We start from the raw sequence: 13044 nt of genomic DNA, 5'->3' as shown, positions 1-13044 counted from the left end.
GACAGTGCTTTGCAGCCCAGAGCTCAGAACAATCCCTCCGGGAGAGCCTGTCCCTACTCAGAAAATCCTCCGGTTGCATTGCAGAGTTTGCCCTGACCTCCCACTCTGAAGGAAGGCAAATTCCATCCAGAAGGAGATGTGTGAAAATTGGATTTGCTGCCAGGGTCAGACTTTGCCGTGCTTTATCCTGGCTGTCACCTGCCTTTGAAACAGAGAATTGTTTCTCCAAATGACACCTCTTACTTGTGCACCAGCCCCTCCTCTCTGCACTCGGAGCCCAGGAGCCTCAGCCAATCCCCTCTTGGCCATCTCTTGGCCGCCGCCTGGTCCAGGCGACTGTCGTCTCTCTCTCTGGCCCTTGCGATGACCTCCTGACTAGTGTCCTCATTGCCACTCTTCCATACTCCTTCCTGCTTTCCGCTCTGCAGCCAGAGAGGCCGCCCAAAAACGCGAATCAGATCACCCCATTCTTCTGCTTAAAGCCTCCCATGGCTTTTGGTTGCTCTGCAATAAAATCCCAGCTCTCAACCTCCAGGCTCTGGCCCTGCCCCCTCTCCCAGCTCATCCCCTGAAATGCAACCCAGACTCCTGTCCCAGGCATAGGCTGCCAGCTCCTGGAACATGGAAGCTCTTCCTCCCTCAAAAGTCTTTTTCCTGCCCCTCCATCTGCCTAGGACTCTTCCCCTGGGTCTTTGTAATGCTAAATCCTTCTTATCTTTCCCATCCAGCTTCATAGTCACCTCCTCAGGGAAGCCTTCCCTGACTGCCCCATGCTTCTCTGATTTCTGTTTGCATCATCTTTATCTGTTTCCTGGTACAGATTACAACCTGTAATCATTTTGGTTTAGTTATTGACCTATTTTTTAGTTATTGTCTGTTTTTCCATGGACAGATGGTTAGTTTCATGAGGGTCGGGCAGACGTCTAACTGGTCACGGTTGAAGTCCCTGGATCCAACACATTACCAGACAAATGAATTCCCTCTTTTCTGCAAGATTTCAACAGCCTCCCCTCTGCCTGCCCTGCACACAGACGCCCCTCCTCCAATTCACCCTGCACGCAGCTGTAGGACGAACTGAGGAGAAGCATGGCTCTGGCATGCCAGTCCCGCATGGGAGCCCTCAGTGGCCTCTGACTGCCCAGCAGCATCAGAGAGACCCCTAGCCTCAGGTTCGAGGCTGGGCCTGGTCAACCATTTCTTTCTTTTTTTTTTTGGAAATAAGTGAGAACTCACCCCTCCAGGGGAATAGCCATGCTGCAATCCCTTCTCGTCCATTCCCTTCTAGGGATTTTGGGCACACACACACATGTGCCTGGCATGAGTTTCAAGCCTCCAGGTCCAGGACTCAAACTGTGATCTGCCAAGTGGGAGTCCAGTGTCCTAACCACTATACCATGTGCTGGCCCCATCAGCCAACTTTCTTAACATTCCCTTATACCTACTCCATGCTCTGGTCAAACTGGACTGTTTGCTGCTTTCCTGAGCATCCCCTTCCCTTTTCTGTCCCTCCACCTGAAAAGACTTTCTTTTCTGAGTTCAAGTCACCTTCTCCAAGAAGTCTTCCCTGCCTGCCTCTGCTGGTGAAGGAAGAAGAACTTGAGATGTGAAGTCAGACCTGGATTCCGATCTGCGCTCTGCCACTTGCCAGTGTGAGAGAACCAGGAATGACCCTGACTATCAGATTTGCTGAATGAAGTATGTCGTGAGAAGCCCTCCGGCCCAAAGCAGACGTGGAAGAGGAGAGGCCCTCTCCAGGTCGACTGGCGACTTCCGCTTCCTCCTCGCACTTCATCTTCCCGTAGCGCGTCTTTGGTGAACGCATCCTCGTCTGTCCCTGCTGGTCTGTGAGCTCTTTCCACGAGGGCCCAAACCTGCTCCCTCTATATCCCCTCACCAGCCTGAGGCTCTAGAGAGTCTGTGGAGTGTTCTTGAACTTCACTTGCTCCTGGAGAGTCTTCCTTCGTAGAGAAAAGCAGCTCACTGTGCGTGGGCCCTAGTCCTTTCACTTGTTCACTCACGGAGCTTTTATCCTGTGAACAGGAGCCCCGGTGGCATTTCTGTACAGAAGTTTGAAGCTGCCACCTCTCGTTTGGTCAGCAAGCATCCATCCACTGCTACTGCGTGCATCGCTTATCCCAGGAAAGCCTCCGGTCTCCGACAGTCAGCTGGTGCGTGTGGCCCTTATTTCCTGTAGCTCAGTCTGCCCCTAGGGTCCACGCTCCAAGTTTTCTGGATGTCGTTCCTCTCGGCAGAGAATGGTGACTCCCCTCTCTGTCCCTGTGAAGCCTGCACGATGCGGGAGCCATGCAGAGAACTGCGAACTTTGCCCCATGAAGTTCGCCGCAGTAGTCAGTGAGTTCTGGACGTGCAACCTCTCAGCCTCTGGACGCCCTCCAGCCTCTCCGACCTGGAGGGCACCCGGCTCCTGGTACAAGTTCCTAGGGCCAGGTCTCCTTCTTTAAAGAGGAACAGCTATGTTATCCAGGAATGTCATTCCTGACTGTGTACCCAAAAGAATTGAAAACAGATCTGAAAGAGATATTGGTGACCCATGCTGAGAGCCGCATTGTTCACAGTGGCCCGGAGGAGGAAGCCATCATCCACGAATGGATCAGCAAAGTGTGGTCTCTCCCTACAGAGGACTCCTCAGCCTGGAAAGGAAAGCAGTTCTGACGCAGGCTAGGACATGGAAGCACCTTGGGGCCAGCACGCTCAGGGACAAGCCAGTGACACAAAGACAGACTGTATGAGTCCCCGTTCATGAGGCTCCTAGAATAGCCGAACTCAGAGGCAAAAAGCAGAACGGCGCTTGCCATTCTGGGGAAGGGGACACGGGACTCGGAATCGCTGGCCATACAGTGCTTCGGGTTTGCGAGGTGAGGAAGTTCTGGAGAGCGATTGCACAGCAACAGGAATGTATCTAACCCTTCTTAGCCGTGCCCTTCACCACGGTAAGGTGAGGACGTGAATTCTATGCTCTGTGAGGTTTTTAAACCACAGTTAAAAATTTACAAGGGGTGGGGCAGAGAAGGCTGCTGGGTGGGAGCCCCCCGGGCAGGTAGGGATGGCCTTGTGGGAGCTCCCCTCTGCCTCCAGCCCACCCTGCTCCCTCAGGCTCTGCTTTCCCTCCTCCTCCCACCCCTGGCCAGCCCTCTCCACCCCCTCCCCCTGGCACCCCTTAACACAGCTGACTTAGGCCTCTGCTTCCTGCTTTCCTGAACACTGAAATGGATTCGGAAGGAGACCAGGAGAGAAAAATCAAACCTGAAAGAACGGTCTCTGATCCAGCCACTGCCAACTACCTCTCCAGATGCTGAGCCCTGCTCCACCCCACAGGGCTGCCCTCTGACAGCCTCGCTTCAGCCTTCCTTTACAGACGAAGATGGCTTTCCCGTGAGGAAGCAGTGCTTGGTGTTTGGGGTCCTTCCTTCCCAGGGCGCGGGCCTCCGCCAGTCTCACGGGCACGGCCACTGCTTCCCCCTTCGTCTTTGGCATTCTCCCGTCCCCTGTGCTATGTGGTGGCCCAGGGGTGGTGGTTTCCTGGTCCAGTCTAGCCTGCTCACTGGGCACTTGCCCTCGTGGGTTGGGCCTCCACTGGACTCAAGGGATAGTCAGGATGGCCCAGCCAATGCTGCTGCTCACGGAGTGAATGTGAAGCCCCGGTTCAGTTCCCAGTCCTCCCTAAAAGCCAGGTGCAGGGCTGGGTGCAGGTAGTCCCAGCTACTCAGAGGCTGAGGCAGGAGGGTCTCAAGGTCATGGGCAGCATGGGCAACACAGAGAGACCCCGTCTGAAGCTGGGCGTGGTGCCAGCTCAGGCGTGGGGGGGTGGCAAGGAGCTCAACAGACGTGCAGACCCTGTCTAAAACACCACACTAAGGAGATGTTGTGGGGGCCCCTCCTTACCAGCCTGCTAAGCTGCCCTCCGCAGAGTTCTGGGGCCAGGATTGCCCTTTGGGGAAGCTGAGCCTCTGGCCCCTCAGCCCTCTGCTGGCCTCCTCGGATGACTTTGCCCCCTGGGAGGGAGCAGCTCACTTTCCTCCCTGCTCTTCCATGGTCTGGGAGTTCCTGAGATGAGAGGCTGGAGCTCTGTACCCACCCGTGGCCATCGGAGAGCTGAAACTGCTCTAAAGCCCATCTCCACCTCGCTCCTGGACACATCCCCCGAGGCCCTGGCTGCATTCTCACTCTCTCTGGCTGGCTCTCTCTGTCCCTGTCTCCAGGGACCTGGCAGGTGAACGTCATCCTCTCTGCTTCAGCCTGAGCAAGATGAAAGCTGACCAGGGTGCAGGGAGGCAGCTCTCAGGGGTGGTGCCTGCCTCAGGAGCTCACTCACAGCCCAGGTGTCACACTCCAGCCAGTGTCACCATGGGACCACTCTGAGGGACATAGCCTGGGACAGTGCATCTCCTGCCCCGAGTGCCCAGGCCATCCTGAGGGGGAGGGGGTAGACCTGGAGCTAGCAATTGCACAAGGCCACCTAGAGGAAAGTGTCATAGTGACCCGCTGGGAGCCTGGACCTGGTCACTCGTCAGCCTATGACCAGTGACCTAGCCCACATCCCCTACCATAAGGGGGTAGACCTGGAGCGAGCAATTGCACAAGACTACCTAGAGGAAAGTGTCGAAGTGACCCGCTGGGAGCCTGGGCCTGGTCACTCGTCAGCCTGTGACCAGTGACCTAGCCCACATCCCCTACCATCTCCGAGCCTCGGATTTCCTCCTCAGTAAACAGGAAGGGTGCCTCTCATAGGCCGTGGCCGTCATGTTCAAACATGGTGATACATGAGAGCACCCTCCCTGCAGCGGAGATCGAGCACCGGGTGTGCGCAAGCCCGGCCGTCTAGCGCCTCCACTGCCCCTACGACGGACATGCCATGGCCTTGCCCCGGCGCTCACCTGCTCCAGATGCGTGGCCGAGAGGAATCCACAGCCTCTTCCAGCTGCATGGTGCCATTCTTAGAGCCCATTTCACATTCCCCATCATGTCTCTCTTTAAAAAACCCTGGAAGGCTTACAGGGAAGGCGTTGTATACCCCATTTGACGGCCATACATGCCAGACCCAGAGAAGGGAAGGCCCCTCCACGAGGTCACGTAGCTGGGAAGGTGGGAGAGCAGATCTGGCATGTTTAACTCTAGAAAGTTTGCAAAGCATACCCCGCTCTCAGGGGTAGGAGGGCAGACTTCATTCTCGGGAAGTTCATCCAGGGCACAGACTCGCCGTCCCCAGTCGAGTCTGTGCCCTGGATGAACTAATTGCCATGCTCCCTCACACGCACATGGAGGCTCCCTTCCAGAGAGACCCTAAAGAGCTTCTGAGCTCCTCGTACATATTTATATGCCTGCGTGCGCGATAAAAATAAAACCACTTCACCCACCGCCGAAAGCAGCCACTCGGGGTGTGAAATATGAGGCTTATCGAACAGCCGCAAGGAACGGCTCTCGGGGAGAGGCTCGTGTCCCTCCTGACATTGCAAGGGGCAGCTGGAAGGAGGTGGAATTTAATCATCTTGATAACTAAGTGCTGGGCCTGGAAGCAGGAGCCAAGAAGTCGGTCCCTAGATACCCAGGACACCCTCGGCCTCCCCGGGATGGAGGGCTGGTCCTGCGGGGGGATGGCCCAGACAGGAGTGTGGCTCCTTGGTGTTTACCCTGAGCCCCACTCCCTGAGAGCCAGCCTGCAGCTGGGACGCGCCAGCCTTGTGCTCTCCTTCACCCGACGTTCCATCAATGCGCTTCCTCCTTAAAGGAATGTCTCTGTAGGCGCCAGTGGCTTGGCGCGAGGACCAGGACCTGTGCTGCTGGCTCCTTTGGGAGGCTCCAGCTAAGAGAGGTGCCATCCTGGAGGAGAGGCTGGACGCCTTCTCTGGCCTCTGCCCTCTTTCGGTGCTGCCTTGGCTGCCCTGACCGCTGACTCTGAGCCTTGCTCTAGATGTAGCGTCTGCCTCCCTCCACCCACCCTCTTCCTTCCTCTGCCTGTACGGCCCGTCTCGCTGTGCATTCTGAGTCCCTCGAGCTAGCACAGGGGCTCTGAAAGCCAAAGGAAGGCACCCACCACGGACTTCCGAGCCCCCGACAGCCAAGGCTGGGCTCCAGAGCTGAGCAGGACTCAGCAGTGTAAAGGGTGAGCATAGGTGTGGGGCGGGAAAGGAGACGGGAGTGAGCAACACTGGGGAGATTGGGGGGCTGGGGTGTTTCAAGCCGACAGAATAGCAGGTGTAAGAGTCTATAATCAAATGAGACCTAATGAACTCTAAGAACCAAAAATATGAACAAAGCCACAGAAGTCGGCCCAGCATGGAGGAGAAGGCCCTTGTGGACAGTTCCAGGGGTGCCGGCTTTAGTCTGCAGGCCATGGGGAGCCAGGAAGGGGTCGAGGGGGATGCCTGGACTGGCTCGTCAGCCTTGGTGCAGCCGGGGGGCTGGGGATGTGGGAGACGAGGGTCGTGTCAGTTCTGAGGAGCCACAACTGCCCCTCCACTGAATAGAGGCCTGCGTGGAGCGGGGGGCCTCAGGAAGGCACCTGGAAGGAGGGACCAAGTGGACCAGGCAGGAGGGTGCAGGACGTGGTGGCACAGAGGTCTCGTGAGCGGATCCAGGCCAGCTCCTGATGTCGGCTTTCAGGCTGTCCGACTGCACCAAATCCTGCTACCTGTGGGCTCCTGGGGCACACTCCACACCCTCCAGCTTCTCCAGCCCTGGTGCTCGGCTCAGTGCCTGGGCCAGAGAAGTCCTGCACCTGCATGTGGCCCTCAATTTCTTCAGCTGCAGTGGTGACCCGTTAGAACGACTTAGGGGCACTGGCATAGTGCCATTAAGATTTGGGGCCCCTGGACCTGTGTCACTCTGGGCACCTTCCCTTAATGTCCCAGAAGAGCATTAATGAGCCTCTGTGACTCCCTGGCTGCCTGCCATTAGCATCCCTTTTAAGAGATGCACTGAGGGGAGAGGGGTCCCCTTGCACCTCTCAGTATCCTCCCATTCTGGGGAGACAGTCCAGCCTGGCTGTCCAACTGCCTCTCTGCGGGGTCACTCTCTTGGCAGGGAAAATGGGAAGGACAGAAAGCTGGGCATGGTTCAAAGGGACAACACGAGTTAACCAGGGAGGAGACACAGGCAGGCGACTGGCTGGGGGCTAGTGGAGTTGGTCCCATCGTCCATCAATGGTGCAGGACAGGACATGGGAGGGAGAAGAACCCCTTGGCAGAGACACAAAGGCCCCAGTGATGAGAAAGCGCCCTCCAGGGACTGGGAAGGAACCTTGGGGTATAGAGAGACCTGATGTCCAGCCACGAAATCTCAAGACTGGCCCGTGAGTCCCGATCACTTAGTTAGCCCAGGTTTTGAGAACAGTTTTCCCGGCCCCTTGGCCATCCGTGGGCCCGTGCAGTCTATACAGAACCTGGCTAACCCCACAGCCTCTCGTCCCGACGCCCCTTGGCTCCAGCCTTCCCAAACCACCTGCTTGCTCCTGGGCAGCAATTTCCATCACGGGGTTGCAAGGCTCGGCACAGAGGCTCTGTCCACAAAGCCTTTCTCCTCCTGGCTAACTTAGGCACTCTTTGGAGCTTTAGGTCTCACCCTTCCAGACGCCAGTCTCCCGAGTCCTAGCTCAGTGCCAGGTACAGAGGTCCTGCTTCCCGGGGTCACAGGAAGGAAGAGATGAGAAGGAAGGTGGGGGATTCTCGCCCGGCCAAGGCATCGAACATCAGGGGCCTTGGACGGCTAGTCCAGTTTTTGCCTCTTGCAAATGAGAACTGTGACACTCAGAGAAAAGAAATTACTTCCCAGTGCTATAAATCAAATGGGGATTTTCTCAAATGCTTCAGGACCTAGAAACCCAAAACAGAAAACACGCCAGAGGGGAGAAAAGGAAATGATCAGGTTTCACCTGATGGTTTCCATAATGAGCCAGACCACTCTGGGGACCAAGACCTCTTCACTGCTGCTGAAGACGAATCTGGTTAGTAGGGCCTTCCTTCTCTGCTTCCTGGCCCTTCAGAACCATGAGACCCAGGCCTGAGTGGGGATCACCTAGAAGATACCAAGGGACAAAGTGAAAGGGAACCTCCCAGAGCACACAGTACAAGCCTGAAGACAGGACACGTGGGTAAATAGATCGGAGAGAACATTGCTACATTCAGCAGCGGGGGCACTCTGCACGTCATGTCAGTGAGTGAGACCACAGGGAGCTGGCAGTCTTCTGTGAGTCTCGATCTCCTCATCTATAGTATTATGGACCCATCACACAATCGTTACTTGCTAGGGAATTTGAGCATACGTGTTTCATGACCTCATGCCTCATGGTAAATATGAAGCCTGAAGAATCCGCGCAATAGGAAAAGGATTCGTTTTATGGAAAGCAGGTCCTTGAACTTAAAAGGTTGTAAAAATGGAGCAAATCATGCATTAGATGGCGCCACCTGTTGTCAATATGTGATATTGCAGCTTAGTCAGGAAAGGCGGGAAGGGGGCTTCCAGGATGACCTCGGAGGGTCCCAGTCCCTGCTTGACAAGAGTGGAGAACAGAATCCAAAGCCAGGAATTGCTTGTCCGAGGCTAAGAAACGCCACAGAGGAAAAGTGAGTCACAGACCCCATTCACACTGGCCTTTTTCTTTGCTTTGGGATCACAACCAACATCTGCCAACGGAGTCCCGCGAGACGTTTACCTTGTCCACTTTGGAGGGCAGAAGGCCAGGGATGGAAAGAAGGAACCCCAGTGCGGGGTCATCACAGCATTATACAGCCGCCGTGGTGCTGGTGGAAATCGTTACGGCTAATACTTTGCCATCCGAAGCGTCGTCTTGTCTAATCACCACAGCTCGGCGAGGCGGATACTCTGCCCGTCTTCTTCCACAGATGAGGAAGCCGTGGGGAAGCCCTTTTTCTCCCCATGCTTCCCGTCTTGAGTTTCTAGGTCCTTAAAGAATAGCGAGGTTACCTAGCTTGAGTTCTTACAGCAGGTCCACCCTCCCTCCTTCCCTCCCTCCCTCACACCCAGCAGCCATTTTGCTCTGAGGGCTGAAGCTGGCCTTTGAGCGTAGACAGCCAACTCTAGAGCCCATGCTTGTCCAATGCGTGTCCCACAGCTGCGGGCACCTCTCTCCTGGACTGACACCTGTTGGCCCAGGCCGCTCACACTCCGTGAAAGCAATGCCACGGGGAAAAGAAAAAGGTAGAAAGCTTGCGGATGCTTTCTGAACTTGAGTCATCACCCATGCCTCCAACCTGTGCTCATCCATGGGGTAGTCCTGGATCTACTCCATGTCCACCCGCCACTCACCCCCACGGCTCAGCCAGCCAGCCACCCGATCATTCTCTCGCCCCTGCGCCACCCACCCACCGTATCGTACTTTCTCTCCTTCTTTCCTTTCTTCCTTCCACCCATCCCGCAGCCACTTCCTGGAGCACCTACCACCTGCAGGCACGGGCAACACGGAGATGAGTCAGAGCCCATCCCTGCCAGCGTGCTGGTTACAGAGACGCACAAAGCCGTGCTGTGAGTGCTGCCCGGTGCTGGGAGGGGAGGGATGCGCCTGCCCTGTGGTGCGGCGAGGGAGGCTTCCCCACAGAAGTAGCTACCAAACTTGACTTTGGCCTGAATGAGTGGAAATCGGTGTGTGAACACCAGGCAGGAACAACAGCATAAGCGGAAGCAGAGAGGGTGATGAAAGACCCCAGTGTGTGAGGAACAGTGAGCGGTCCCAAGCAGAATGTGGGTGCAGGCAGTGAAATGACAGAGACCAAGTAGGAGGGGCCTTGGATGGCAGCCTGGGTTATACCAAGGGCTCTGGGCCTCGGAGCACAGACAGCCCAGAAGAGCAGGGGAGCCGAGGTTCACGTGTGGTCAGATCACAGGGTAGAAAGGCCTCTCCAGGTGCAGCACAGAGCACGACCCGGAGGGTGGCTCTGGGAGCAGAGAGACCGGGGTTCTCAGGCCGGCTTCGCCACTCACCAACTGTGTGACCTATGGCAAAGGCCCTATCTCTTTGTGCCTCCATTTCCTGGTCTCTTCTACGGGTCTGATAAACAGAACCTGCCTCACAGGGAAGCCGATACAGTGAAGGAGTCCGAGTGAGGCGCTCCGGGCAGTAAAGCCCAATAATGCCATCAGTCGGCAGGGGCAGGAGGGCTGCGGTTCTTCTCTCCGGCTCCACCACTACCACGTGATCTGGGAAGACAGCAGGGGGCGTGGGCAGCGCTAGGGCAGCATCTCCAGTCCTGCCATAGAAGCACTAAAGCCTAAGAACTTTTTAAAAAAGATTACTTATTTAATTTTATTATTATTAATAGTTTAAAATTTGCTATAGGACACATGTACTCACCAGAAAAGGACACACACACAGAGAGAGAAAGTGAGAAAACAACCCACCAGGTTCGAACCACAGTTGACCCTGTAGGAGTCCAGAACCTTGCCCACCATGCTACCTGCTGGCCCCCTAAGGACTCTTGATCACATGATGTGGACAGGTATTTATGGAAAGAGAGTTCTGAGGCCCAACAAGTGTGGACTTCAGCTAAATAAAACTGACCAACAGACGAGCAAGACTCAAACAATGGCTGGACCTCCCACGCCTTTAATAAGTGCAGGTAAACTGCTGCCAAGTTGGGTGGCCTAGCACACGGCTTTCTCAAACACCTTTCACTACGGAATCCTCTCTCCAGGAGTGTCTAACACACACTTGCAGAACACATGGCAATGGGACCCAGTTTAGGGAAGGCAGGCCCCTGTGTTGGCCTGCTTCTCTGCCCTGGCTGGCCCTTGATTCCTGTCTGTGGGTCCAGCTCCTTCCTGTGATGTCAAGGCCTCCTTGGTGTCCCACAGCTGAGCCTCCCGTGGGATCCCCCTGGGGTCCTCTGGGAGGACGCACCTGCCATGAGAGGCCGAAGTCCATTAAGGACACAGCATGGGACTTAATTCCAAGCGACTAACTCCATATCGATTTGGGTCACCAGTGCTAAGGTGTCACTTTCAGTTGTGTTTAATTTAAACAAACAATAAAGAAAAAAAAACTCAATCCTGAGCAGGATGCAGACAGGTGATGTTTAATTCCCAGCGCAGAGAGAGGTGGAGGGCAGGGTAGGAAGGGCCAGAGGACTCCATTAAGGGGTGTTCAGATGTGCGTTTGCTGATGGGGGTGAGCCGGATGCAGAGAGGCAGCTCTCTAGGGGCAGACCCCACACTTCCCGTTCCCCAGCATCCAACGCTCCCCTACCTTGGCAACCATGGGCAATTCTTTTCACTTCTCCAAGACTCGGTTTCCTTGTTTGTAAATTGGACATAAATAAAATTGCCACAGAGGATTATTATGAGAATTAAATGAGGTAAGAGAGGTGGAATTTTCTGGACCCAGGAAAGCTCTCCCATCCAAAGCTTGGTTCCAGAGCGTAAGTGCATGTGTATGTGTGTGGAAGCATGTCCTGTGTGTGCGTGTGTGTGTTTAAGGCAGAGAGAGCGGATTTGGAGCTCTCTCCCTGGGTTGGAGTTTGGCTTCATTGCTAGCTGCATTGTGCCGGGCAGGTTGCTTACCCTATCTGGGCCTCAGCTTTCTTATTGGTAAAGCAGGAATAATGAGAGCACCCAGCTTCTGTGTAATTGAGTTAAACACGCGCCTGGCACAGAGCCGCACTTCCACCCATGCCCCGCGGGGGTCCCTCTGCCAGCCAGCAGAGCCCATCCCTTTGGAAGCCAGGTTGGGGGAGGCAATCACAGGCTACATCCAGGGCCAGCAGGTAGTGCGGTGCTTTGGGCGCTGGACTCCCCCATGGCAGACCGCAGTTGGAGTCCTGGACCTGGCAGCCTGAGAATCACGCCAGGCTTATGTGCGTGCATGCCCAAAATCCCAGGAGAAGAGTGGAGGAGAACGGATTGCAGCATGGCCATTTCCCTGGGGAGTGATTTCTTACTTTCCCTCGCTCTGTCTCTCTGTCTCTCTTCAGGGAGCACGCACACCTTATGTCCCTCCCCTCTCTGGGAAAACAACAACTTGGAGGTCACAGAGGCCCCCCTTGACCTCAGGGGTGCTCCCTGGGGTCCTGGAAGAATTTTCCTTTGCTCTCTAGCGCCCTCTGTTGGGGGAGCCTAGCTCAGCGCTGTGGACGGTGGAAGGCCAGAGGCAAACCCAAGGCCCCCACTCAGCTGGTGCCCAAGGAAGAGGCATGTCCCACAGTGACTCATGGGCCTGCGGGCCAGGACTGCGGAGTGGAGGCCCTGCCTCTGTCGGTGGATCCATTAGGAGACAGGAGCCCAGGGACGTTAAACAAATTAAAAGCCTGTGACTGCCCGCGGTGACTTCTCTGGCTGAGTCACCCTCTGCCCTCTGCTAGCTGTGGCTCTCAGTACTCTGAGACGCCTTTCTTTGGATGAAAGAAAAGACTCCACAGCTGTGTTTTATGACCCAGGAGCTGGAGGAGTGGGCTCCAGGGAGAGGGTGTGGAGAGCAGCGTACTGTGAACAATTAGCATGTGGTAGTAGGCATGCACGTGACGGCCAAGCCCCTTCCTGGGAGCCAGCTGTGCACCTTGGCGGAGGTCTTCTCTCTGGTGGGCCAGGTGCTCTGCGAGTGCGCACTGTCACAGGGTGCCTGCTAGGACCGACAAGTGACAGCCTTGGTCGGTGCTGGGAGCCGAGGCACCAAGTGCATACCCCTCATTCTCTCATTTACTCTCTCATCCATCACTCCAGTGAATATCTACTGAAGGCCTACTATGTGCCAGGTACTGGTAAGGAAGACCAATTATTACCGTTCAGGGCAATATCAAAGAAGAGCATGGATGACTCAGAGGTCCCAGAGCAGGAGCAGTAACTGAGCTTCCCAACCACCCCAGGCCCAGTCCTTGGCCCTGGAAGCAGGCCTCCCTCGGCTCTCAGGCCTCTTCTCCAGCAGCCCCTGAAGTCACTCACAGCAGGTGGAATGCAGGCAAAACTCTAGTCCCTTTTCCTGTCCCCAGGGCGCTCTTTCCCAGCCGTATGGACAGGGCTGGGAGGAAGCATCACCCAGGGTTTTAGAAACCCCCTCGCTCCCTGGATCTCCTCTCCACTGGC

The sequence above is a fragment of the Tupaia chinensis genome, unplaced genomic scaffold (assembly GCF_000334495.1).
Source record: "Tupaia chinensis unplaced genomic scaffold, TupChi_1.0 Scaffold000146_1, whole genome shotgun sequence".
Classification (NCBI taxonomy): domain Eukaryota; kingdom Metazoa; phylum Chordata; class Mammalia; order Scandentia; family Tupaiidae; genus Tupaia; species Tupaia belangeri.
The sequence above is the reverse complement of the archived record's forward strand: the minus strand, read 5'-3'. Positions refer to the sequence as shown.